Raw genomic sequence first — 25,460 nt, forward strand, 5'->3', positions numbered from 1 at the left:
ACCTGCATTTCAAGGGTGCAAGGGACTGCCCGGTTGAAGTGGGATCTGCGGTGACAGGTAGTACAGAGGGCATGGGATGCAGCTGTGCACCTGTCACAGGCCCATCCTGATGACATAGGTCAGGCAGGGCTTTGTGACCAGAAGCAGACTGCGACTGAGACAGGACGTCCCCATCCCCGCCTGCTGGGCTCATGCTGGTGCAACCCAGGGGAGGGAAGGCCAGGGACAATAAGGCGAAGACCCACCTCAAATCCAAACTGCAAAAATATCACTGCACTTGACTGAGTTTCCCAGGCATGACTAGAAAGACAATCATGTCTGGGTGTGTTTAGTTTTTAACTGAATGGGACTCAGAACTAGAAATTTATCTAATCGTTCTAATTGCAAAAAATAAGGTTAAATTTTGCCCAATCCAGCTTGCAACTATGAAAATTAGTTCCTGCTACACAAAACTGAATCAGTCAGTTCCATAGGGATTTACAAGATTGAGTTACTTGTGTATAAATAACAAGGGCAGAATGGGCCAGCCTGTGAAGCTCCCCGGAGCTCTGTATTGTGCTTCAAAGTGTGGGCTGTGGAGTAAGCCTGAGCCTAGTTCAAGCCCCAATGCTCCACAACCAGCCAAGTACCTCCCAGGCTGCTGCTCCCTTATACTTAAAGCGGCTCTAATGATATTTGGTTTTGTGTTTGCTATGAGAATTAAGATATTTGAAAATAGGTAAAGTGCTAGAATGGAAGCTTCCATTAAATGTTGGTACCCGCCAGGCCCCATTCCCTTCCAGGAAACAGCACCCTTCCAGGCAGGGCCTTTTGCTCCTGGTGGTCACACAAGGCAGGACAGCCAGGATCCAGGCAGGACATGAGGTGGCTTTCAGTGAAGCTGGGCCGTGGCAGAACTGCCCATTTGGACCCTCTTCCTTGGCACAGCTGAGGCCAGATGCACACACAAGACACTCAATCTGTTCCTCAATAATCCCGAGCTACCATCCCCATTCTCCATGAAGCCTCCTAGACACCCAGTCTCAGAAGCTCTGAGACACAGAGTGACTGTACAGCTCAGAAGGGGCCCACATTCCATGCCGCTCCTTGTCCCCTTTAGATTCTTGCAATAAACCCTCATTTAGGCCTGTATCTTTTCTACAATCTCAAAGAGCATATGAACATACATTTGCTTCAGTCAAATAAATGTAACATATAAGCCAACCAATTAAATACAAGTAAACCAATCAATAAAATATGAAACTGTTCTTGGGCAGTTTGTCATCAAAGCCATAGGTTATTTTGGATGGCTCGGGGTCTACCATGTAGCTATGCTCCCTGCAGGGTGTAGACACTGGATTTTATAACATACCTGGTGCACATGAATCCACAGTCCACACCGTGGACCTCTCAGCAACCCCCTTCCTGAGAAGCCCTCTCCTCTCTCCTCAGAACAGGAGCAATGCGTTGGTCAGGGACGCGTGGAGGGCCCAGTGCTCATGGCCAGGTTCTGCTTTCTTCCCTTCCTCATGGTAGGGGGTGTCCTGGTCCCAAGGCGCGTTCGACTGCGTCAGAGTCGCCATCTCTGAGCACGGCCGAAATAGCTAACTTGGGGGCACTGGGGGACTGAAAGGAGCAGGGGGCGCCCAGCGGCTGCCTTTCCTCCCAGGGCCGTAGCCCCAGCGATGGGGAGAGGCAGGTGCTGCGCTGTGGAGCCCCACCAGCCGCTGCAAATTGGCAGCACCTACCACGCATGTGCAGCATTTGACGTGGGTTGGGCCACCTGTAGATCATTGCAAACGGACCTGGGTGAGGAGTGGGCGACCAGGGGACCATCCTTCTAGACGGGAGAGCAGCAGCCAGGGGGAGATCCTTCTGGGGGTGAAGGAGGCAGAGCCGGCCCAGGTTTGGAGACAGAGCTTTGGTTCTGACCCGAGAGAACGGAGCCCGGCCTGGCATTGCCCAGGGAGGATGGCAATCAGCAGCCTCGGAAACTGCCTCTGTTCCTGAGCTCAAGCAGTTTTCTATTTACTTTTGTTGACTGGGTCTCATGAACAATTCACTTTTAATCAGAGCCAATCTTATCAGTCAAGTAGTTGAAAAACTCGTCATGTGGAGGCAGAGCATTTTAAGAGCTGCGCTTTGTGACATTTCATGTTTACAAAGAGCTTTAGAGACAAGATAAGATCTTTTTTATGATAGATTTTCCTTTCTTAATGAGAAAATGTTTCTTGCAATAAAAGCTTTCATCATTTAGTATTCCTACAAGTCTGGGGCTGAAATCTATAGCTCAGTTAATTTTTTTGGTAAATCACATATAAATTCTTTCAAGTTTTCTGGAAGAAGAGTTAGAAGAAAGGGTGGTAAAAAGGGTCAAGACTACTTGGACATCTTTTGTGGGTGTTTTTTCTCTTAAAAAAGGTGGTGGTTCTCCATGTAAGAAGTTATTCACTATCTAAGAATTCGTTCACCATGTAAGAACTTGTTCATTATGCTTCAGAAGATTGGAGACTGACGAGAATTAGGCTTGAGATGGATTAATGACTGTGCATTGAGCATTGACCCCCCTATACAGAATTTTATTGTTGTTAACAACCATTTGATCAATAAATATGAGAGATGCCCTCTCAAAAAAAAAAAAAAAAGGTGGTGGTTCTATGGAAGGGGCATTTGAAGGGATTTAAGACTCAGGCTCTCCTAACAGCTTCCTCTGTGCAGGCCCTGTGTTAGGCCCTGGGAACAGAACTGGCATGGGCCTGTCATGGAGTGATAGTGCCGTGCGAGAGAGAGACATTTATCAAATATCTGTAACACTAAAGCTCTCTAGATGTCATTACATCTTAGGGTAACATTCTGTTGTGGCCATTGATCTTGTACATAAATGTAAAATCTGTTGATACTTTCCTGGAATGCCTTGGTTGGCACTACTGTATTCTAAATCATCAGTATTATATATCATGGTCAATTTCAACAACCCTACAAAGGAGTCCAGAATTGGGGGAAACCATATATTATGAATTTATTTCCTAGCTTACTGGTTTCTCTGTTATTAAAGACATTTCCTAAAAGGTTCTTTGGTTGAAGTGTTCTATGTTAACTTTATTGATGACTTCTACTTTTTCCCAAGGAAATGTGGCAAAAGACCATAACTATCTCAAATGTTGTCTCCAAAGATGACAGCGATAGGATTCTATTAGGAATGTCATATGCGTGAGGGGTCTTCTGGCCCTGGAAGGGGGCTTCGCTGGTCCAAGTCCCCACCTCCTGGAAGAGCTGGCATACCTAAGCCATGCCAACTTCGTGCCCCTTCTGCTAGAGGATATGTGACCCCAAATGCACTTCTATAAACACACCATCCCATCTACATATTGTGCCCTTGAGGCAGAACCCCCAAAAGTTTTGCAGAGTTAAAATATTGCAGCAAACCTCAAATTGTCACAAACATGGTATATTTATCTGTGTGCATCTATGTCACTTTACCAAAAACAATGAGCCTGAAACATGACTCAGTTTATTTTCCTAAGTCCTCAGGAAAAGTCGACAAATTGCTGTAATTTTTCCAGCCCTATAAACATGTATATTTTGTATGTTTATACAGTCAGAATTTGCTTTTCAAGTCCAGGCATACAATTATTTGCCTTTGTTACTTGGCCTGCTCCATTTATTATAGTCTACATTGCTGTCAAGGTTATATCAACAGGCTTTCAACTTTCCCTCTACCAAGATGCATAAATTATGGTTTAGTGTACAGAGAGACCCATTCGGGCCTCTGCTGGCTAATAGGTAAACCCTCTATGCCCCACTGAGATCCTCCCCATTAGCATTTGGGTTCTGTGGCCTTCTAAAGACCGCTGGAACCCTGAAGACTCAGGATCTTGAATACTGCCCCCTATTTCAGCTGTAGCAATGAACATCTTACTCCCAAATTCCTTAAAGGCCTAAACCCTTATAAGTAAACCCAGTTTCTATGACATTCTTTTTCTTTCCAGCTGTTTTGAGATATAACTGAAACATAATATTGTATAAGTTTATCATGTACAATATGATAGTTTGGTACACATGTAAATTACAAAATGTTACCATGATAAGTTTAGTTAACCCATCCATCATCACCACACATAGCTGCCATTTTTTTATTTTGGAGGTGGTGGTGAAAACATTTAAGATTTACTTTCTTAGCAACTTTCAAGCATACAGTAGATATTGTTAACTATAGTCACCACATTGCACATTGCATCAACAGAACCCATAGCTTGGCAGGAACTTGGGCTCAATTGTCCCTACGTCTCCTGTTTTAAAGAAACGTTGGAAATCTGGGTTTTAAGTGTGTGTAAAGAGTGAGTGTTCATGAGTGTACATGAATTTTCTGGGCTTTAAAATGTTGGCAACTATTTCATAATTTTAAATATGAATGTCGCACAACGCTGTTCAAGTCAAAGGAAGCATGTCCGGAGGCATACCCGGCCCACAGACTGCCCGCATGCATGACCCTCTTTGCCCTTTCCACCTTCCTGGGGACTGTGTTTATAGCCACTTTCCACCCCATCGGCTGTAAGGGCCTCCCAGACAGGCTGTCTCATACCTTTGCATTCCCAGCACCTCATCTGAGGCACTTAGAGATGCTACAGAAGCGATCTTTAAGTAACCAAGTGAATAACTGGGTTCGGAAATCTTGTTTGGAGGTTCTTAACCAGGAAATGTTCCCTCTCTTTCCAGGGTCTGAATTGTGGTCCTGCCCGCAAAGGGATTTGATGACTATGGGCTGGAGTCCCACTGATAGAAATACAATGCCAGCCACAGATGCAGCAACATATAAGGTACATTTCCTAGCAGCCACATTTTGAAAAAGGAAAATCAGGTAAAGTTAATTTTAGTGATATATTTTGTTTAACTGGAGATGTCAAAAATGTGATTCAACCAATATAAACATTATTCATGAGACATTTACACTCTTTATTCATATTAAATCTTCAAGGAAGAAGAGAAACAGCTACTTTACCTCCCAAGCCCTTCTCCTTTGAACAAACATTTCTGCAAAACATCTGTTTCTTGCTGGCAGAGGAGTTGCTGAAGTTCTCTTCTGTGCTGGTGCTGAAAGTTTAAAAACAACAAAAATGTTGAGACTGAAATACCAGAACATAATTAGTAAATGAGTCCTGAATTGCAACCTGGAGCCACAGAACCAAGGAGGGGCCTTGGGACTCCTCCCATCCCAGCTCCGCGTTGCCAGGCAGACAGCATCCATGGGGAGGGACGCCGTGTCACGGTCTGTAAGAGGCCGGGCTGGGGTCGGGCTGTGCGTGCGCCAGCCCTGAATCCAGGCTCCTTGGACACCGTGCAGAGCTGAACACTCTGCCTAAGCCGCTCCCCCGGCACCGGGAAGGAGCAAGTATAGGTTGGAGGTATGACACCAGACTTGCCACATCCTATTTTTTAACATATCCAACATTTTAGAAATACTGGAAGTTTAAATTCTTCTGACAGTCTTTTTTTAATCTGGTGATTTAAAATGCAATGACTTGAGTTCTAACCCTGGCAGTTAAACTTCCTTTCCTGAGCCCCGCAGCCCCACGCCACTGCCGCCTTACCAACGGTCCTGAATCTCCTGGAGGAGAAGCTGCTGCCAAAGCCAAGACACCAGCCCTGTGGCTAAAAGCGGGGGTCCACTCACCCCCTGCATTTCTTTCCTGTACTAACTGGGCCTTGAACACTTTGCGCTTTTTCACACAATAATAAGTTAAATTAAAAAATCCTAAGTACTTCATGTCACCCTGTGGCTAGCAGCTGAAGTGTCCACCATGAAAACAAGGAGAAAAATAAGAAAATGTGCCAAAAAGAGAAGGCATTAAAAATGGCTTTCTAGGTGAAAATAAAATCTAGAAGCTCAAAAAACATGACTTATGAAAAACTAGTATACATGAGAAAAGGTTTGGTTTTCTAGCCACTCATGTGTCAGCCTCGGGCTCTGCATTTGCTTGGCTCCTTCCAAAACCTTGCATGGACCCCTAACAATGGATTCGCAACATCACATTTTTGGTAAGATGTACACAAGTGGGATATTTTGGCTGCTCATAGTCAAGACCGTTGTCTCTCTGAACTTCAACTTTCCCTTTGCCACATGTCCCCTGTTGTCAGGTGGCACTGGAAAGTCCAGGGGCATTTTGGGGACCTGTTTAAAGAGCTCAGTTTATATAGATGATAGATAATGATAATATTGATAGATATAGATGATAGACAGATAATAGATAGATCCCACAGTTCCTCTCATGTGAATAAGTCATTGCCATCTGTCTTAATCTAGGAATTGCTCCAGGAATTCTCTTTCCACCCACCTGGTGACTCAACCAGGTCAGACACAGAGGTACAAGGACACAGTAATTATTGCAACATGTATGTGTATTCCAGTGCCTGACCTTGGACGTGTGTGGGCAGTGGAGGAGAAATAAGAGTTGACATGTATAGAGTCAGAAGTTACTCCATAGAAAGTTCTTCCAACATCGGACATGAAAATTATAAGTCAGAGGATTTAGTTCTCTTCGATGCCTATACAAAAGTAAAGTTTTCTCCTACCAGGTATATACTCCATAATGCAGTGCATGGAATTATAAATGTGTTGTACAGCTTCATTCTCCTTTGATGGGAATCACGCAAAATAGAACTCCTGTGTTTGGAAGACACCAATTGCAGGAGTACCCAAAGAGCTGAGTGTGTCCATAACACCTCCCAGGGGAAGGAAATTGATAGAGATTTTCTCAAGGTCGATGATTCTAAAACTACACACCACAAAAAAGAGTTGAAAAGCTAGAGGTAACCTTTCTAAACTTTCAGTAGTAAATCAACCATGCTCAAGAAAGAACTGAAGTAGCTTCTGATTTTCTCTGTAGAAAATACGACAAAAACTGTTGCTATATGAAGAGATCATTGGCATGTGCAGCCAAAATTGTGGGAGAGTATTACAGTCAGGAAGCTCATTAACAAAAATAGTGTGCTATTTTCTAGACCTGTTATTTTATATTTGATAGCTTTTTAAAATCTGTAATGTATTGTGGCTTCTTTTCTAATTCCAAATTCATTTTTTCACTTTTGTACCTAATTTTTTGTCCTAATTTTTATATCCCTTTTCTTAAAGAGGACCACTCCCAGGTTGTGTAAGCTTCCAGTCCCATAAAACCAGATCCATCCCTGCCCTTGGGTGAAAGAGATTATGACATTCAAGAGAAATGTGAACCACACTTCTCCCTACAGCAAAGGAGTAAAAAAAAAAAAAAATAAGGCAGAAAAAACAATCCTCACAACAAAACAACTTGCAGAAGGAAAATCTGAAAATGGTTCAAATTCCTCAAAGAAAAATGAGCCCTATAGCCTGTGGGTTTGCATCTCATCCTCAGAATGTTTCCTTCCAGAGTCAGAAACTTTCCCAGGGTTTGGCCTGGATAATGGTCACTGAACAGGCACCAGCGAATGTCAGCTGAAGGTCAGAAGGCAGAACATGTCTTCTCCAGCTTCAAGCCTTCAGCCTGGCCCCTGGAGCTCCAGGGGGAGAATGGAATCCCACCTCCACCTTGTCATCCTCGAAGATGGCTCATCTCCTGCAGGCAGATGCTGCCCCGTGGGCAAATGGGAGGCAGCAGACCCAGGGCCCGAGGGCTTCGCGGTTCGTGTTGCTTTTTCCTGCCACAGGGATGGAACTGTCCTGAGCTCTGACCTTATTTTCTGTCGCTGGTTGTGCGAGGACTGTCCAGGTTAATCACAAAGTATCCCTTGTGACCCTGGTAACGTATCAGTAATATACCTAGCCCACCCATACGTCATGCCTCAGTTGATTTTTAATGCAGAAACTAAAACATGTGTCCTGGAGAAAGTGAACCCCTCCAACTCTGCCCTGCCCACTTGCTGCTGTTCCTTACTGGAATTTGGTCTATCTTGCTACTTCGAGACTGCGGATTGGACACCAGCTTCTGGCCGCCCTTCCACCTTGGCAACTCTCTAAACTCCATTCCTGGCTTGGGAACCCTGGTTCTGCGGTGCTGACACAGAAGGTCACGGGGCCCTCAAGAGGCCCCTGCACCTCAGAGTCTCCCAGGTCTGAGCCTTCTCTTCCAACACTGTCTTTGCTCGTGTCAGAGTCCCTGGTAGCAGTGTCACTGCTGCAGACTTCCTGCCGGTCCCATCGTACTCTTCCTACTCTGCCCGATGGATTCTGAAGGTTGATCTGCAGGTGCAGACCTGTAGCCCCTCCCTCCTCCATGCTCCCAGACCAAGGCAGAGCCCTGGACACCCACTACCAAGGAAAGAAAGTCGGACACATGCACTTCCATTTTGCTGTTCCCCTTAGTCTGGATATTCATGTTGCCCCAGATGAGCATACCCACTGTCTGCAGCATTGCCCCGGCTCTCCCACTCCAGCAGTGGCATGACAATTACGTTTGTCACCTCACTTTATCAGGGTCAAAGAGCTGGGAGTCACCTGGCCCATCAGTCAGCCCGAGGCTGCCCCATCACCGGCACTGTTCACCCCTGGTTCCCCCAGCACCTCCCTCCTGGTCTAGAAACCAACCAGCTCCTGAGACCATGAATGTCACATGCAAAAACCTGCAGGAGATGATTTACTCTGCAGGCCTCATTGTCTGATTGAACCTTTGTCTAGGAACGTCTGTGTGAAGGTCGGGCATGAGAAAGTGGTTCCGCATGTGGATCCTTTTATCTTTCTGCACTTCTGGGTGGTGGTGATGTATTTTTGGTCTTTCAGAATGTGGAGGTACAAATGTGGCTGGTGTGTTAAAGAACACCTTCCAAAAGTTTTTGTTAAAAATAAACTTAATCTAAACACTTTGACATAAAGCAAATTAAGAAGAAAAAGTATTTTTGACACAAAATGTGGGTAATTTCCTAAACACAGCATTTTGTTCATTACAGAAATGTTTTCCAGTGTTTCATTAAACCTTGAAGGCATATCAGCAGACTTTGCAACATCACAAAGGTAACTGAAAAGGGAATGCCCATCAGGCCTCACTGCTGAGAAATTAAGTTTGAAAGGTGAAGAATTAAAGATACTTGAATTCCAACTTCAAACAGTGAAATATCCAGATTCTCCATTTCAGCTGGATTCCACCCAAGTAAAAACACGTTGAGAAATTAGACCTTGGTCTCAATCAGACAGAACAAAGCTGAGAAGTATGGGGGTGGGAGGGAGCAACTCCCTGGATAACCAAGTTCCCCTGGGCTTTCCCAGCTGCTTGTGTCAGTGAGCCTTACCTGGAGCTGCCACCATTCATGGATGGACCCCAAACATTACATCTGGTAAAAGCACCACGGGCCAAAGTGACATTGCTAAGTGTGGGTTGGCCCTTATGCTGTCCCATGCTCTATCCCGAAGTCTGTTTGAGAGATTGCAATACGCAGGCTGTGGAGTGTGGCTGTCCTCCAAAGCCTTCACATTTAAAGGTTGTTCCATATTCCCTTAAATATTGTCCTTAACTCATTTGGCTTTGATTGTACATTAATTGCCCTAAATCCCTCTTGCACAGATACATACCATGTCTAATCCCCCTTCTAGAGGCAGGAGGGCCCTGAGGTCCTGGTTCCCCTGGGGTTATGATGTCCCTGAACCCAGATCTGAGCACAGGGTGGGTGTGGGGCTGAGAGCAGCGCCCAACCACCGGCACAGTGACAGGAGCCAGTGGAGTCAACTGATGCTACAAAGACAGGCACGGGCCCAGTTGAGTCCTGACCCAAGGGGGAAGGCAAACGCCAGCACCCAGGTGGGAGGCAGTGGGTGAATTCCTCGGAGAGGGGAGCGGGAGTGTGGGCGATTCTAAGCAACGGGTGAGAGACACAGTTTTGAGAAATAAATAGTTTACAAGCAACTTTCTCAAAAAACCAGTCTTTTCTAGCCTCACCAAATCGTGACTACAACATAAATCACATGTCCTTCTAGTATCACATTTTTATAGTAAAGCTTCTCTGGTGCCCTAATTGCCAGTGATAAGCTCCCCCTGAGCCATTATGTCTCCTCAGATATTTTCAACCAGTTTTTAAGGTACTACTTATATTGGTTACCTGTTGCAGTAAAACAAATCATCACAAATTGAAGACAATACACATCAATTATTTCAGTTTTTGTGAGTCAGGAATCTACACATGGCTTAGCTGGGCCCTCTCCTTCAGCATCCCTCGCAGGCTGCAGTCCAACTGTCAGCTGGGACTGGGGGCTCCTCTGAAGGCCCCACTGGGGAAGACCCACACCCAAGTTCAAGTGGCAGCCAGCAGGACTCAGCTCCTTGGTCCCTCTAGGCCAGGAGCACCCTCAGGTGCTGGCACATGCCCCTCCAGCATGGGAGCCTGAGAGAAGTCCAGAAGTCACAGAGTCTGCTAGCAAGACAGAAGTCACAATCTTATGTGACCTAATCAGAGAAGTGTGCCCTGTCACCTGTGCCATATTATCTTGGTTAGAAGCAAGCCATGGGTTCTGCTCACACTCAAGGGGAGGGGTGCATAAGGGCATGAATGGAGGGGTGGGGCCCTCAGGGGCCATTTCAGAAACTGCCTTCTACACCACACTGTCAGAACGAGCTGCCAGAATGCCCTGGTGTATTGCCCGCCCTCACCACTGCCTCAGCTGCCAGTGGCCCTGGAGAGATCACCACCTGATGCTCACAGCGCCCGATGGCATGACCGAGGTGGGGCTCTGCCCCAAATGTACTTTACCCAGAGCCCCTGGGATTCAGGAAGCACAGCTCACAGAGAAACCCGCGGCTGCCCCGATGGGACTGCTCTTTGGGTCCATACACAGGCCCCAGCCTAACCAGGGACGCCCCCTAGAAAGCTCCCAGTGTGGTTCCAGTGCACAGCCACATGGCAGGGCCTGATCACAGCCGCCGAGAAATGCTGCAGCTCTCCGCTGCTGACAGTCCTTCTTTCCTGGACACACCACCCCAGGGTCAGAGTTTCCTCCAGTGCTGAGGCCGAGCACCCATTCCCTTCCAGAGAAAACTGCCCCCAACTCAGAGTGTGTGGTCTGGCTCCCAGGCTGAACAGGACAATCACAGTCCATCAAACACTCCAAAGCAAGAAAGTCCAAAAGCACCCACCGTCCTACGTATTCAGCCTTAGAAAACACCACCCGGAGCACATGGGCATCCAGGCCCCTCACGCACCTCACAGTTCCTTTTCTTCCCTCCAGGGTTGTGGAAGAGAAAATCAGCCAGATGTCCCTGCTGCCCGCATTTTTAGCTCCCAGACTCCTACAGGCGAGTTCTTGGACATGAACATGCCCCCGAGAACAATAACATTCAGGCATGGAGCAGCCTAGCTCTGAGGGGGAAAGTGCCAGTGAGGTGCCCAGCTGACGCTGGATGTGGCACCTCCACCCGGGACATCTCTCTCTGGGCCGCTTTATTGCATGCAGTGTTTCCTCAGAGCAAAGGGTAGACTGCCTTATGGGAACCAAAGGGAATTAGAAGATAATCTCTACCTCAGGAGGTAAAAAATCTGTCTCGGCCACCCAAATATCTGACATTCTGGCTTCAAAACAGTGCAAAGTTCAGCCCCCTCCAGGCACTCTCCACAGTCCCGTCTTGGGTGAGGGGGATGCTGAGAGGGCCTGGCCATGCTGTCCTCGGAAACATCTGGTGCTATGTTTGTTTTCTGTAAGAAAAAGCAGCCCTTCGATATGCTCAGTTGACCCTTATTTCCTCCAAACCTCAAGTGGCAGAGTGAAGGGATCTAGCAGACCCTGAACACCCAGTTCTATGCGGAGCCGGCATGGCAGCCGGTCACCGCCATCATTGCAGCGACTTGAAGCGAGACTCCAGGGATGGAGCCAGGCACATCCTCCCTGCAAAATGTCAAACAGCTCCAGCCCTGCAGTTGAGCCACTCAGGAAAGAGAGATGGAACTTGTATGACGCTGCTTAGGAGAGAGCCGCTAAGCAAACCCGCCCCGTTTCCATCCTCTGATACTTGAGGATGCTCTTAACCAGCGGCCGGGTTTGGGTGTTGCGCTCTGTGGCAGGTGCCACCCTGGGCAGGACGAAGGGTGGGGAGGTTCTCTGTGGTCAGACTTGATGGTCCCACGCAGGCAGCCCGTGCTGAAGGTGTGGGGCAATCGGAGCGGTGCCGGCTTGCGGCCCAGCGTGGCCTACCCCAGCCTGGTCTGTGAAAAGGAAACCAATGCTGGGTGAAGCACTGCCTAGCACAGACTTAAACACTTCAACGAATTTTTATTTTTTTCTATTAGAGGAGACATGAAATTCCAGACTCTTGACTCTCTCTTTCAGTCCCAAGTTGTCAAATTGCTGATGTTGCAGTCTTTCTTAGAATTTGTTTGGAGAAAGCAGCAAATGTATGAAAAGGAAAAACTCTATTTTCCCCAAAGGAGCTCCCTGAATTTGTAGAGTATACTATTAAGCAGAGCTGTGCTGGGACAAAAATCATTTTACATTCCTAAAGGGTGATGCTCAGTGACTCTTTGGTCTCAGGACTGGCAAAACTCTGGGGAAATGACAGAGAAGGAGGATTCAAGAATAACAGAGAATTTGGAGTTTAATGTGGGAAGGAAGAAAAGCAAGCACTTGAATTTGCTTGGCTTACTGTGTTACCCAACATGACACTGCTGTGAGTCACAGTGCCAGCTCCCGGCAAGCAACCCCACACAAGGGCCAAGGGCCAGGGGGAGCTGGGCTGGGTTTGAAGGCCTGCCCACCTACAGGTCAGATGCCTCCGTGCAGGAAACAAATGGTAAATCTCTCCCAGGGTCCCATGTGCATCCATCATTTAATGCCCTCCATTTGTATGGACAGCACTTCCTGGCACATGGACAACCTAAGTGTGATTCATTCCTTCTGCAAGCATTAAAAGAGCACCTATAGTATACCAACCAGAGTCCCCAGGGAATTACTGGGGAAAATGGATGCATACACACTGTCTGTAAGTTGCCAGCTTTCTGGCTGCAGTGAGCAGAGGGCGGGAAAGGCACTTCAGGTGGGGTGGGGAATCTTGCTTCAGGTAACGTTACAGGAGAGTTCTGCATTTTAGGATGATCTTTCGCCTGTAACACTCTTGAGGGCTTCATTCCTAAGTGGCCTTTAATCGGAAAAGAGAAAAAAGACTCCAGTGATCTACAATTGCTATGTAAGCATCTTGAAACTCAAGCAAACACTCCGTGAGTAATTTCACTGGTCACTTGCTGTGTGTCTGACGTTGTGTTGGGCAGTAAGAACCCCAAAAAGAACAAAACAAGAAGAAAAAACCCTAGAAAATTAAGACATTGAGCTTGATGTCAGGGCTTTTCCAGTCTAGTGAGAAACAGTACATAATGCAGTGTGCACTGCTTCAGTGAGGGGCTGGGTAGAGAGGGCCCCAGGAGGGAGATTCTGCAGAGGCAAAGCTTGAAAGGCCTCCTAGAGCAAGCACGGAGTGTGCCAGGCCAACTGCAGAGGGCCAGGAGGGGAGGGAAGGAGGGACTCAGAGGAGGGCCTGCTGGTGGCAGGGGTGTGGCAGGTCCCAGGAGCAGTGGGCCATTGGGGTGGCTGGGCAAAGCATGGTATGGGTGCACAGGGTGGGGTGTGGATGGGAAGAAGGCTGAGGAGGGGACGGCAGAGGTCAGGCAAGAGAGAAGGGGACCCAGGTCCCAGAGGTTGAGGAGCCAAACCACTGAGTTTGGATTTTATGCTACGGACAGTGGGGAGTCAGTGAAGGTCTAATGATGGATTTGAAGCTGGGGCGTAACAACAGTGGCTTTTTGAAAAATTGTGTGTATTGTTCTTTCTTCAAGTACAAAGTAATGCATGCCCATTGAAGAAAACTTGGGGAGTGTAGAAACTAAGAAGTTAAAATGAGTAAAATTTATGAAATATCAGAAGTCACAATTCTACCATGTAGGAAGAATTGCAAGCATACCCAGCCATGAGCATCTGGTCTTTGGCTTGCAGTCTTTTACAGATGCTGTGGTTGGGGTTTCTGGTGGGGTTTAAATTGGAGGGAGACCCTGGAGAGGTCAGCTGTCCAGTCAAGGTTAAAGGAAAGAAGTCGGTGGCTGCAGGGCAGGAGCTCAAGCAGAAGGAGATGGTGGGCCTGGCTGGGCAGAAGGCTGTTTACCTTCATCCAGATGAGGAGAATGACATATAGATGTGACCAGAGAAGTTTAAAATGTTTTCAACAGCCAGAAACTGCCCCTCATCTTTTCATTGGTTTGTGAGCCTAAGGAAGGAGAAGAGAGAATTAAGAGATGAGAAACCCATGGATGATAGGGAAATTCTAAAAGGTCTTGAGGGATTACATTGATTTCTGGTCTTAGAAGTTAGAAATTTTAACCTCTCTTCTCTGCTCTCTGTCTCAAGTGATTTTGGTATTTTCAGGTAGGACATGCTTGACCCCCAGAACTCTCTTTCCATTGTGGGAAGGAAGGATCTTTGAACTGATCCAGAGGAAACTCCTCCTCTCCTTATGGGGAAAAGGAACCCCTGAGATGTGCAGAGATCTGTGCAGGGTCACAGGCCCCTGACTGGAGGTGAGATGGGTTCTCATAGCCTCTCCTCTCTATGATCTATTCCAACCACACTGTCTCCTTCAGATGCTTCATAAATACATTCCAATAGGTAGAAACATGCCTAGTCACATTATTTATTTAACTGTTACAGAAATTAAAGGTGTGGCCAATACTGCAAATCATTTCAATATGCCGTGTTTGGCTTCAGAAAAACCCAACATGCTGGAACAGTTATAAACTTTTTTCTGAAAAAATTTAATTTTGCAAAAAAAGATTAGTTAGAATTAATTGTTCTCACTTTAAGGGAAGGGAAGAGGCAGAGAAAGATCCATCCACTGCCAGAAGGGCAGCTTTTGATTTATTTACTTACTTTTTGTTTGAGACATTTTCCAACATACCCCACAACAGAGAGAATAGCAAATGAACCCCCATACACCCTTTGTTCAACTTCATAGAATATCCTTGACATTTTGCCAATCCTGATGTCAGAGAACTTTTAAAATACAATAGAATCCACAAAGATTATGTTTATATCCAACTTTTCATGAGCAATTCTACTATGTAAGGAAAGGGAAGTTTTAACTTATTTCCTAATATGAATGGACCGGGAAGATCCTATTTCTCAGTTGGATACTCATTCATTGACTCCTCCTTTCTCAAAGGGCTTCTGAGCACACCTTCCAGCCCCTCCTGGAGACCCCCTGACTGACCCAGGGCACTGAATGGGTCCCCCCTGCTGGAGCCATGCAGCCCAAGGGGGCAGGGGCTGGCCAGGAATCCATCCTTGCCTTGGCCTTCCTGCTAAGCCAGCTTGTGGCCTTTCTGCTGGCCAGTGTCACGGAGCCTCAAGATCCCCCCAGCGACTTTACTTCCTCCATCCACAGAATGCACTGTGTCTGATGCATATCCCAGGAGTCTTGGAGGGAGGTTATTGGACACTGAGGATGCACCACTGTGCTAAGTATGGCACTGTGTGGTCTCCACGTTCACACTCTGCTGGTGTTACCAAAATGCCCATCACCAGCTACCATTTTCCTGTTCATTTGTCAGTTTTTATTGTCCATCTCTTCCAGCTAGAGAGCAAATTCCTTGGACACGAAGAGGTGTCTTTCTTTACCATCAAATCTCTGTGAGAGACCATCCACACTTCAGTTGGCTTGCTGTCTGGTGAATCAGATGGGATAGTGCTTATTAAAAGAGCGAGTCCTGTAAAATGTAGGGTGGAATTTTTATGGAGTAATCTTAACTGGCTGTTGACTTTCTGAGAGCTAGGCTCGTTAGATGTTTATCCAAAAGTATAGCTGGGAGGAGAGTCCAGCAATCAGCTTTTACTCTCTTATAAGTTGGCGAGTTCTTCTCGGACTTTCACTGAACTGGGGGGGTGGGCTTCTGACCACTGTTGTACACCACAGGAGGCCTAGAGTCACTGTGGGTCTCATGGAGTCCTGTGTATTTATTAGGTGCCTTTGCTATTTAATGCAGACGATGAAGCCACCACTTCCACAGAACAGCCAGTGTCCATGGAGGAGGACTGTATCTCTCCAAGGTGGCTGGACCCTGTCCTTTGGCTTAGACCACTTTCCCCTCCATAGCTCTGGGAGCTGTCCTCTCTGGTTCACTCTTGAATGAACCACAGTAAAAAATTTTTGCAAGTGTCACACTGATGTGCTGATGTAAGGACAGCAGGTGAATGAGAAATGCAGGGCTACATCCTTTCTGGGAAATATTTGAAAATTCACCATTGTTCTGAAAATCTGTGAATCACTTTTGATATTTGAGAATGAAAAGGAAAGTTTAGATCTCTAAAAGGCAGAGGGGGAAGTTTGGGACTGGGGAAACTTTACCTTCATATATTTAAATGACTTTGTGAACATACACACCAGACTTCTTTCTCCATGAGGAAGTTGTGGGTTTTGCATTTTAAGAAAAGGAAGGTCACTCCATCTCTATTTTTGTTAGGGAAATAGCCTTTCTTATAAGAATTCCTGTGATTTACCTAAAATGGATAGGATAGACTGCACAGTAAAAAATAAATAATGACAATGCCCTGGTGTTGCATCTCACATGTTTTATCTGATCACTTAACTTTAAAAGGCGAAAGATTTATGTGATCTGAAGAGAAACCAGAGAGTTGATCACTAACTTTAGAATCAAAGCCTCTCCCCATTCAGAAAACATAGCTCCACAAAACCATCGCCATGGGAGGAGAATGATACTGTTCAGCAAAACCACAAAAGAGAAAGGTAAATTGGAAAACTAGGAAACAGATGGCCAAGTTCTTTCCTAAACTTTCCAAAGAATAGTGTTAATGTAGATAAGTATTTCTGATTAATCAAAATATATATAGATTCAAATTCAGCAAATCTTTTTTGAGGCCTCTTCTGTGTGAGAACTAAATATATATTTATATATTTACATGATTTGTATATATGTGTGTGTATATACACACACCCACACACACACACACACACACACACATATAGATACAACACAAACAAGAAGACACGATTGAGGTCACCAAAGCTTGATAACAAGATAGAGTGGATTAAATCACATGGGTAAGAGAAATCCTCCTTCTCCATCCATGTTTAGAGATCTGACAATTATCTGGAAGCTAGAATGTCACCAGCCCTAGCTATGAATTCAACCTAACCCGGCAAAGTAAAGGTGGGATTTGTTTTACTCCACAGCAGTCATTTATTCAGAACACAGATTTGCAGGAGGTACAGTAAGTTATAGGAGCATCCAAAAGCAAAATAAGAAGCAAAGGCAGGCAGACCAAACCGGCTCGGCCTCCTAGAGCTGCTGCACTCCAAGAACTGCAGGTCTGCTGTGGACGGACGGACGCAGCTCCCTGCCACCAGGACTCTCCTCATCCGTGGCTCCTGAGAGTCCATGGTTGGTCCAGCCTGTTGGATGGGAGGCAAGGAGCGGGACTCTTGATTTCTCCTGCTGGCTTCATACCTAACCTGTGCGTCCTGTTTCTTCCTGTTCTACGAACTAGAGAAAAGAGGTAGAAATATCCTCACAACCAGCAAAATCACAGTGAAATCTGATGGTTGGGATAGTTCTTGACTGTGAAATGCTCAGTCCCGAAGGTTAAAATTTAAGGTTTTGAGTCCTAAAGCACACTAAGGAGAAAAACAGAAAACACCTCACTGCAGAATATGCTATTATTTCCACAATCATCTTCAAGGATGCACAAATATATATTACAGAAATCCCTTCTATCTTGTGTCAACATTTATAAATCTGCACACTTATGAATTCATGGCCTATCTTTACCTCAGAACTAGTCCACTAAAATTTTTCATTACATTGTCTAGTAAAAATAAATAACTGAAGTTGAAACGTATATGAGTAATTCATTTGTATTAATTTGGAATATCTTCTTCATGGCTCGGAATACATAGAGATATTTGGTACATGGGCTACTATATTCCCCTTCAGTAGAATTATTGTTGGTCCAGAACACCAACCCAAAGTCCTTTACTCTTGGTTCAGATTCTATTGTTAAGTCACCAATATAAAATTCTACCACAGTTGTCACTGGCTAAAAGGTCAGCTCTTTGGGACAGGCAGTTTACTTGTAGCCAGGTAAAGATGATAACATCTCCACTGGAATTTAAAGCCTTGGAGTTGTGTTATTCTTTACTGTGGTAAAATCTTTTATCTACCAGTATTATTTCCATCCTTCCTCCTTGCTAATAAAACCATGGTTTTATTCTGGGTGGCAATTTGACCAGCTCCAGACAATGATTCATGATTGGCTTAGGCCAATTATGACAATCTTTCACCTCTGCCACATGCTCTTTTTCCCAGACTCCTCTGCAACTAGGAGAAGCTATTTGATTCAGATGTGGTCATGAGATAGTAAGGGATGGTAGGGGGAACTGCTAGGGGGTCTCTTGGGAAATATTTTTCTCTGTTGTAAAAGGAAATCCCTTTTTTCATAGGGCTTTTTTTTCTTCCTATAGTAAATGTAACTGGGCAAGGATGTGGGAACTGTAATGGCTATTTTGCAACATTGAGGTACAAGCCTAAGGATTAAAAGCTGATACCCCAAAGATCAAAAGACATGAGTCTGCATTCTTGATGACATTTTCTGAGCTTCTGCACCAAACCTGGGACCTTATCTTCAAATTTACATGAGACAATTAAAACTTTGGTGATTTAAGTCACTTGTAGTCAGGTGTACCGTTGCTTAGAGCTTAGAGCATTCCTAATAAATACATGGGCTTGCCAAGTTGTTAGCTAAGTTGGATGGTATACAGAGAATTTTACAATGAAGGCAGAAGATTTAGAACCTAACCCCAGTGTAGGGTAGTACTTAAAACAATACTTGAGTGATTTAATCGGATAGTTGTGTCACTAAACTCTTCAGAATACAGGATCCTGTATTTAGCTGTTAATTGAAAATCCAAATTGAGCAGTGCTATGGGGGTTTTCCCCACTGTTTGCTTTTGAATAATGTGCTTGAGAGTCTGCAGGGGATCAGATTTGCAAAACACCTACAAGAACCCCCATCCCCAGTGGATCTTACTGTATATTTATTGCTTTTAGACATCTTGCAAACTCCTATTTAGAGCTTATTACAAAGCACGTGAAAGCTCTTTCCGGTCTCTCAGTTTGCCTTTGGAAGAGGAGGGCTGCCTTGTACCCCACTGCATCCCGTCGCCCTCCATTCTCAGTCTCTACCATGCCATGGGCTAGGTGCACACTAAAGTAAGCAAGAAGCTGCATGTGCATTTCTTTTAGGGGTCTTTGCACCAGCATAGTTGAGTTGTTACACCATTCACTTTTATTTCTAACTTAACGACCCACTGTGGGAAGCTAACTGAATACACATTTGTTACTATTTATAAAGAGCTGTGCCTGTTCCCCATTTCCTTTCCCTAAATGCATCAACTCATGCTTCTACTCTCATTTTACAATATAAGAGCAGGATCCTCCAGAAGTTATTAGGCTCCTACCTCCCACCAGGCCAACATCAACCAAGGCAAGCATCAACCAGGATGGAACAGCACCGAATCCTGGGCCTCCAGGGTGAGTGCACAACGGCGGAGGACAGGGCAAGAGGCCGGGCATCAAAGGCATCAGGACAAGGCTTGGAAGCAAGGTAACGGGGGGGCAAAATAATGCGATATGAGCTATAAATACAGAAAAGCATCTTGAGCTACCCTGACTGGTGCTGGCCTGGTGGGTCTGGGAAATCACCCCACTGGGGGGCTAAGGAAACAAAATGACTCTGGGGTTTCACAGTTACCCTGCAGGGACCATGGGCCAATACAACTGTGAGTCAGGGTCTATCAGAAATGTTCTAAAGAGAAGGTAAACTTTATTTTAAAATGTTATCCATGCAACAAATACAAGAAATGTCTTTGAGCAGAGGGCAATAGAGACATAAAATTTCCTCTCATTCAAAACAGGGAGGAAGGAAGGAAGAAGCACCATCAGAGCTGAAGGAGGTGCTGAGGACAGGCCAGGCTCAGCAGTCAGGGCGGGCAAAGCAAAACATCACTTTCTTACATCATCTTGATTTAGTAAGACCAAAGAAGGTTGCTAAGACTAAAAGTAGATAGCAACTTCTGAAAATCCTTAAGCTCATAATTTCATCTGAGAAATTATACAAATTTTGAAATCATTTTAGTTAAAAATGCGTATCTCTTGGGTATGGAGTAAGGCCCGCTTTAACGGACAGAAATCATGGTATTAGATGACCAACTGTCCAGGTTTGTCCAGGATTGAAGGAGGTTTCCCTGGACACAGGACTTTCAGTGCTACAACTGGGAGAGTTTTGGGCAGACCAGGACAAGTTGGCAATCTGGAAATACATTTCTCCCTCAGTGAGACAATTCTTCTTAGAGCAACCTTAGTTTGCATAGCTGCCAGATGGCCTGTTGGAGGCCCCCATAGCAGTTCAGGCAGTTCAGGGACAGGACGGACAGGCAGACGGGAGTGGGTGGGGGAGGAGGGGGTGCTGGTGAGGTTCCGGTCTGATGGGTGGTGGGGGGGATGGAATTAACTAGAGTGGAATGGGTGGGGTCGGGGTGGCAGACATTTTAACAGCTTGGCTCAGCAATAATCTAAACTCTGCCCCATTTTATGATGACTTTAATGGTCCATTTTGAGAAAAGAGTAAATGTTAAGTTCTTCATATATGCAGCAGACCTTTAAGAATTCTTCAAAAAAAAAATTAAATGAAGTGCTTTTGGAAACAACAACAAAAAAGCACTTCATTTAATTTTTTTTTTTAAAGAATTCTTACTGATAAACCCTAAAATGTGGGTCCTCCTTCCTCTCTCTGGGCCCCCTTCATCATGCCCCATCTGCACTGGCATGCCAACTTATTGTTGATAAATCAGTGGATAAAATGGATTTGTCATTTTATTTGGGAGTGTCAGTGTGTCTATATGAGGGTGACAAGCTTTGCCAGTTCAAATGCGGAGTACCTCAGAAGTGGCATTGCAGGAAGAAAAAAACTGCTTTCTAACAAAAATATGAATGAAAACCAAAATCAAGTTCTGAAATCTAAAATAAAAATGACAGATCCATAGTGATTTCTGTATGATGTAGAAGTGGTTGCAGTAAACATTGAGAAATAAAGTGAAAGCAGAGGGACTTTTATTTCCCATCTGTCTTGGGGTTTCAGCCTCTGAAAGGCAGGATGCTTTTTGTTTAATTGAAATATAGTAGACATAATATTATGTTTCAGGTGTACAACATAGTGACTTGATACAAAATACTCACCCTGATAAGTGTGTTACCATCTGTCACCAGACAGTTATCACAATGTTATTGACTATATTCCCCATGCTGTACTTTTCATCCCTGTGACTTAAGTATTTTATAACTAGAAGTTTGTGCCTCTCAACTTCTTTTGTGCCCCTTCACTTCTTTTGCCCATTTCCCCACCCCCTTCTCTCTGGAAGCCATCAGTATTTTCTCTGTATTTGTGAATCTGTTTCTGGTTTTTTGTTTGCTTGTTTCTTCATTTGTCTGGTTCATTTGTTCCACATATAAGTGAAACTGTATGGTATTTTTTTCTGTTTGACTTATTTCACTTAGCACAATACCCTCTAGGTCCAAACACATTGTTACAAATGGCAAGATTTCATTCTTTTTTATAGCTAAGTAATATCCCTCTATATACGTGTATATAAACTATATTATACATATGTATACACTACTATACAGTATTCCACTATATATATATATATATATATATATATATATATATATATATATATACACACACATACACGTACATCTTTTTTATGCATTCACCTATCAATGGATATTTAGGTTGTTTCCACATCTTCACTATTGTAAATAAAGCTGCAGTGAACATGGGGGTACATATATTTTATCAAGTTAGTGTTTTCATTTTCTTCAGCTAAATACTCAGAAGTGGAATGACTGGATCATATGGTATTTCTGTTAATAATTTTTGAGGAGACTCCATTATGTTTTCCACAGTGGCTGTACCATTTTACATTCCCACCAACAGTGCATAAGGGCTCCCATTTCTCCACATCCTCACAATATTTGTTACTTCTTGTTTTTTTGATACTAGCCATTCTGACTCATGTGAGATGATATCTCATTGTAGTTTTGATGTGCATTTCCCTGATGATTAGTGATATTGAGCATCTTTTCATGTGTTTGTTGGACATCTGCACGGCTTCCTTGGAAAAAGGTCTATTCAGGTCCTCTGCCTATTTTTTAATGGGATTGTTTGGGGTTTTTTTTGCTGTTGAGTTTTATGAGTTCTTTATATATTTTGGACATTAGCCCTTTATCAAATATGTTATTTACAAATATCTTCTCCCATCCAGTAGGTTGCCTTTTTGTTTGCTGGTTTCCTTTGTTGTGCAAAACTTTTTAGTTTGTGTAGTTTTGCTTTTGTTGCCCTTTTCTGAGGAAACAAATCCAAGAATACATCACTAACACATATTTTTTAGGAGTTTTATGGTTTTAGGTCTTACATTTAGGTCTTTAATCCATTTTGAGTTTATTTTTTCTATGGTGTAAGAAAATGATCCATTTCATTATTTTGCATGTAGCTGTCCAGTTTTCCCAACACCAGTTATTGAACAGACTGCCTTTGCCCATTGTACATTCTTGCCTCCTTTGTCATAGATTAATTGACCATATAAGCATAGGTTTATCTTTGGGCTCTCTCTTCTGTTCCAATGATCTATGCATTATTTTTGTGCCAGGACCATACTGTTTTGAATACTATAGCTTTATCGTATACTTTGAAACCTGGGAATGTGATATTTCCAGGTTTGTTCTTTCTCAAGATTACTTTGGCTTTTCATGATCTGTTGTGGTTCTAAACAAATTGTATGATTGTTTTTTCTGTAAAAAAATATGATTGGTAAACAAGATCCCTGATTCAAAAAGACATATGCACCCCTATGTTTATCGCAGCACTGTTTACAATAGCCAAGAAATGGAAGCAACCTAAGTGCCCATAAGTAGATGAATGGATAAAGAAGATGTGGCACATAAACACAATGGAATATTATTCAGCCATAAAAAGAAAACAAATCCTACCATTTGCAACAACACAGATGGAGTTAAATGGTATTACACTCAGTGAAATAAGCCAGGTGGAGAAATGATTTCACTCATTTCTGGAGTATAACAACAGAGCAAAACTGAAGGAACAAAACAGCAGCAGACTCACAGACTCTGGAAGGGACTAGTGGTTACCAAAGGGAAGGGGTTGGGGAGGGAGAGAAAAGGGGATTGAGGGGCATTATAATTAGCATTCACAACATGGTTGATCATGTGGAAGGCAGTATAGCATGAAGAGGATGAGTGATGACTATATGGCATCTTGCTATGCTGGTGGACAGTGATTGCAATTGGGTCAGTGGGGGGGGCAGTTGATGATGTGGGTGAATGTTGAGACCACAGTGTTGCTCATGTGAAATCTTCATAGGATTGTGTATCAATGATGCCTTAATTTAAAAAAAACATATGATTGGTACTGTGATAGGGATTGTGTTGAATCTGTAGGTTGTTTTGGGAGTATAGACATTTTAACAATATTCTTTCAATCCATGAACACAGTATATCTTTCTATTTACTTGTGTTGTCTTCAATTTCTTACATCAGTGTTTCATAGTTTTCAAAGTATAGGTCTTCCACCTCCTTGGTTAAGTTTATTCCTAGGTATTTTATTATTTTTGATACATTTGTAAATGGGATTATTTAATTTCTCCTTATGATAGTTTATCAGTATATAGAAACACAACAAATTTCTGTATATTGATTTTGTATCCTGAAACTTTACTGAATTCATTTATTAGTTCTAATAGTTTTTTGGTGGAGTCTTAAAAATATTTGTTTGATACAAAAAGTATCCAGAAACAAATATCAAATATCACATCAATTTCTGTACTTTGGGTAGATTGCAAAATCAAGAATACTCCATGGAGGTAAGAGATGATTCTAAATAAACCCTGGAACTAGTCAGTCTTTTTGCACTACTGATAATATATATAAGGTAGGAAAATTGTTTTTACCCCCTTTTTACAGACTAAGAAATCTAGACATCTAGTCTCAGATGACTAAGATTTTCCTAAGCTCATATAACTTCCAATCAATACCTAGCCAAACCATTTCATTCCACACCTATGCTTTCCCTACTGTCCCACATGGAAGTGTATCACAGTGATGGGGAATTTCTTGTGATTTCCTCCCCTTTCCTACACTGTACTTTGTACATTGGTATGATTTGGTGGATGCAAATAAATATAAACACTACCCAGCCATTTATTAGATGCAAGACTGTGAGCATATTATTTAACAGCTCTCAGTCGCAGTGTTTTAAATGTGCATAGGCATTCTTATTTTGCAGGGATGTTGTGAAATCTAATAGGGCAAATACATAAAGAGCCCTGAGTAGTCTTTGGCACATAGTAATTGCTCAAAAATGCAAGTGTAAGGTAGTAAAACTATAACATAACACTCTGAGGGCAAACATCTTTTCTGTAAAAGTCACCATTATTATATGTTAAATTATTGTATACTAGTTTGTGAAGCAGTTTGCGTCATCAGTGCCACTCATAAGGGATTAAATCTCTGTTCTGTCTGGGGGCTGTGTGCATGTGTGTGCATGCATGCATGCCCATATGTATGTACATACCTGGGTGAGTGGGGGGGTGTTGGAGGGGAGTCATGCAAGGGTTGGGATGTAGTATAAGGCAGATTTTACATAAATGTGACACTCAGGTTAGGCTTTCAAGGAGTTACCAACATTGACTAGATAAAATCTGGACCTAAAAATTAGTAATAACCAGATCAGATGTTTTTTAAATGAATAATAGAAAGAATGAGCCCTCCAGGAAGCAAGAGGGGAGAGAGCTTAGCCCTGGCTAGAACAGCCTAGGGGAACTGAACTGAAGACATGGGTCTGTGTTCACCTTAGAAGGAAGAGGAAAATTGAATAGGCAGAGAAGGGACAGAGAATCACAATTACATTGTTCCAACGAAAAAGAGGAATCCCAGAAATCATCTCTCCTCCTGAATTTGGCCATTGGTAATCCAGAAGTGAAGAAGTAATGAGTGTGCCTGTCAGAAGGTTCTGGGGCCTTCGTCAGCAGTAAACTCTGCAGGCCTCTCTGCCACACAGGCAGGACAAAGGTGGAGAGTCGTGTGGAGCAGGGACACGGGGGGAGGGGAGGGGGCTCTGCAGGCAGAGGCACCAGACTGGCTGTGGCTCCCGGGCCAGCGACCCCATCTCTTGATGACTGACAGGCACTTTGCCAAATGCAGCCTCCTGGGGAGCCTTTAACAGCTCCCCCTCCTCAGACAGATAGATGTACCTCAGATGGTGCCCTGGCTTCGACATGCTGGAGCTTCCGTGGAAAGAGTGCTGTGGGATTTTCCCAGGCCTGCGCCTTTAGCTGGGCTCTTCATGCCACAGGGTGTGAACGGTACGTCTGAGAGAGTGAAGGAGAGGCATATTTTCACACTTT

At 44.0% G+C, this 25,460-nt stretch overlaps 1 long non-coding RNA gene across 1 annotated transcript in view; it reads right to left on the reverse strand.

Moving 5' to 3' along the window:
• Positions 1 to 4,974: 4,974 nt before the first annotated feature.
• The window catches only part of LOC140845836 (uncharacterized), a 36,738-nt gene continuing 16,252 nt past the window's right edge, over positions 4,975 to 25,460 (reverse strand). Inside the window, exon 4 of the long non-coding RNA XR_012124740.1 lies at positions 4,975 to 5,070. This is a non-coding gene — a long non-coding RNA (uncharacterized lncRNA). The remainder of the gene's footprint in view (positions 5,071 to 25,460) is intronic.

This window comes from Manis javanica, chromosome 13 (genome assembly GCF_040802235.1).
Source record: "Manis javanica isolate MJ-LG chromosome 13, MJ_LKY, whole genome shotgun sequence".
Taxonomy (NCBI): Eukaryota; Metazoa; Chordata; class Mammalia; order Pholidota; family Manidae; genus Manis; species Manis javanica.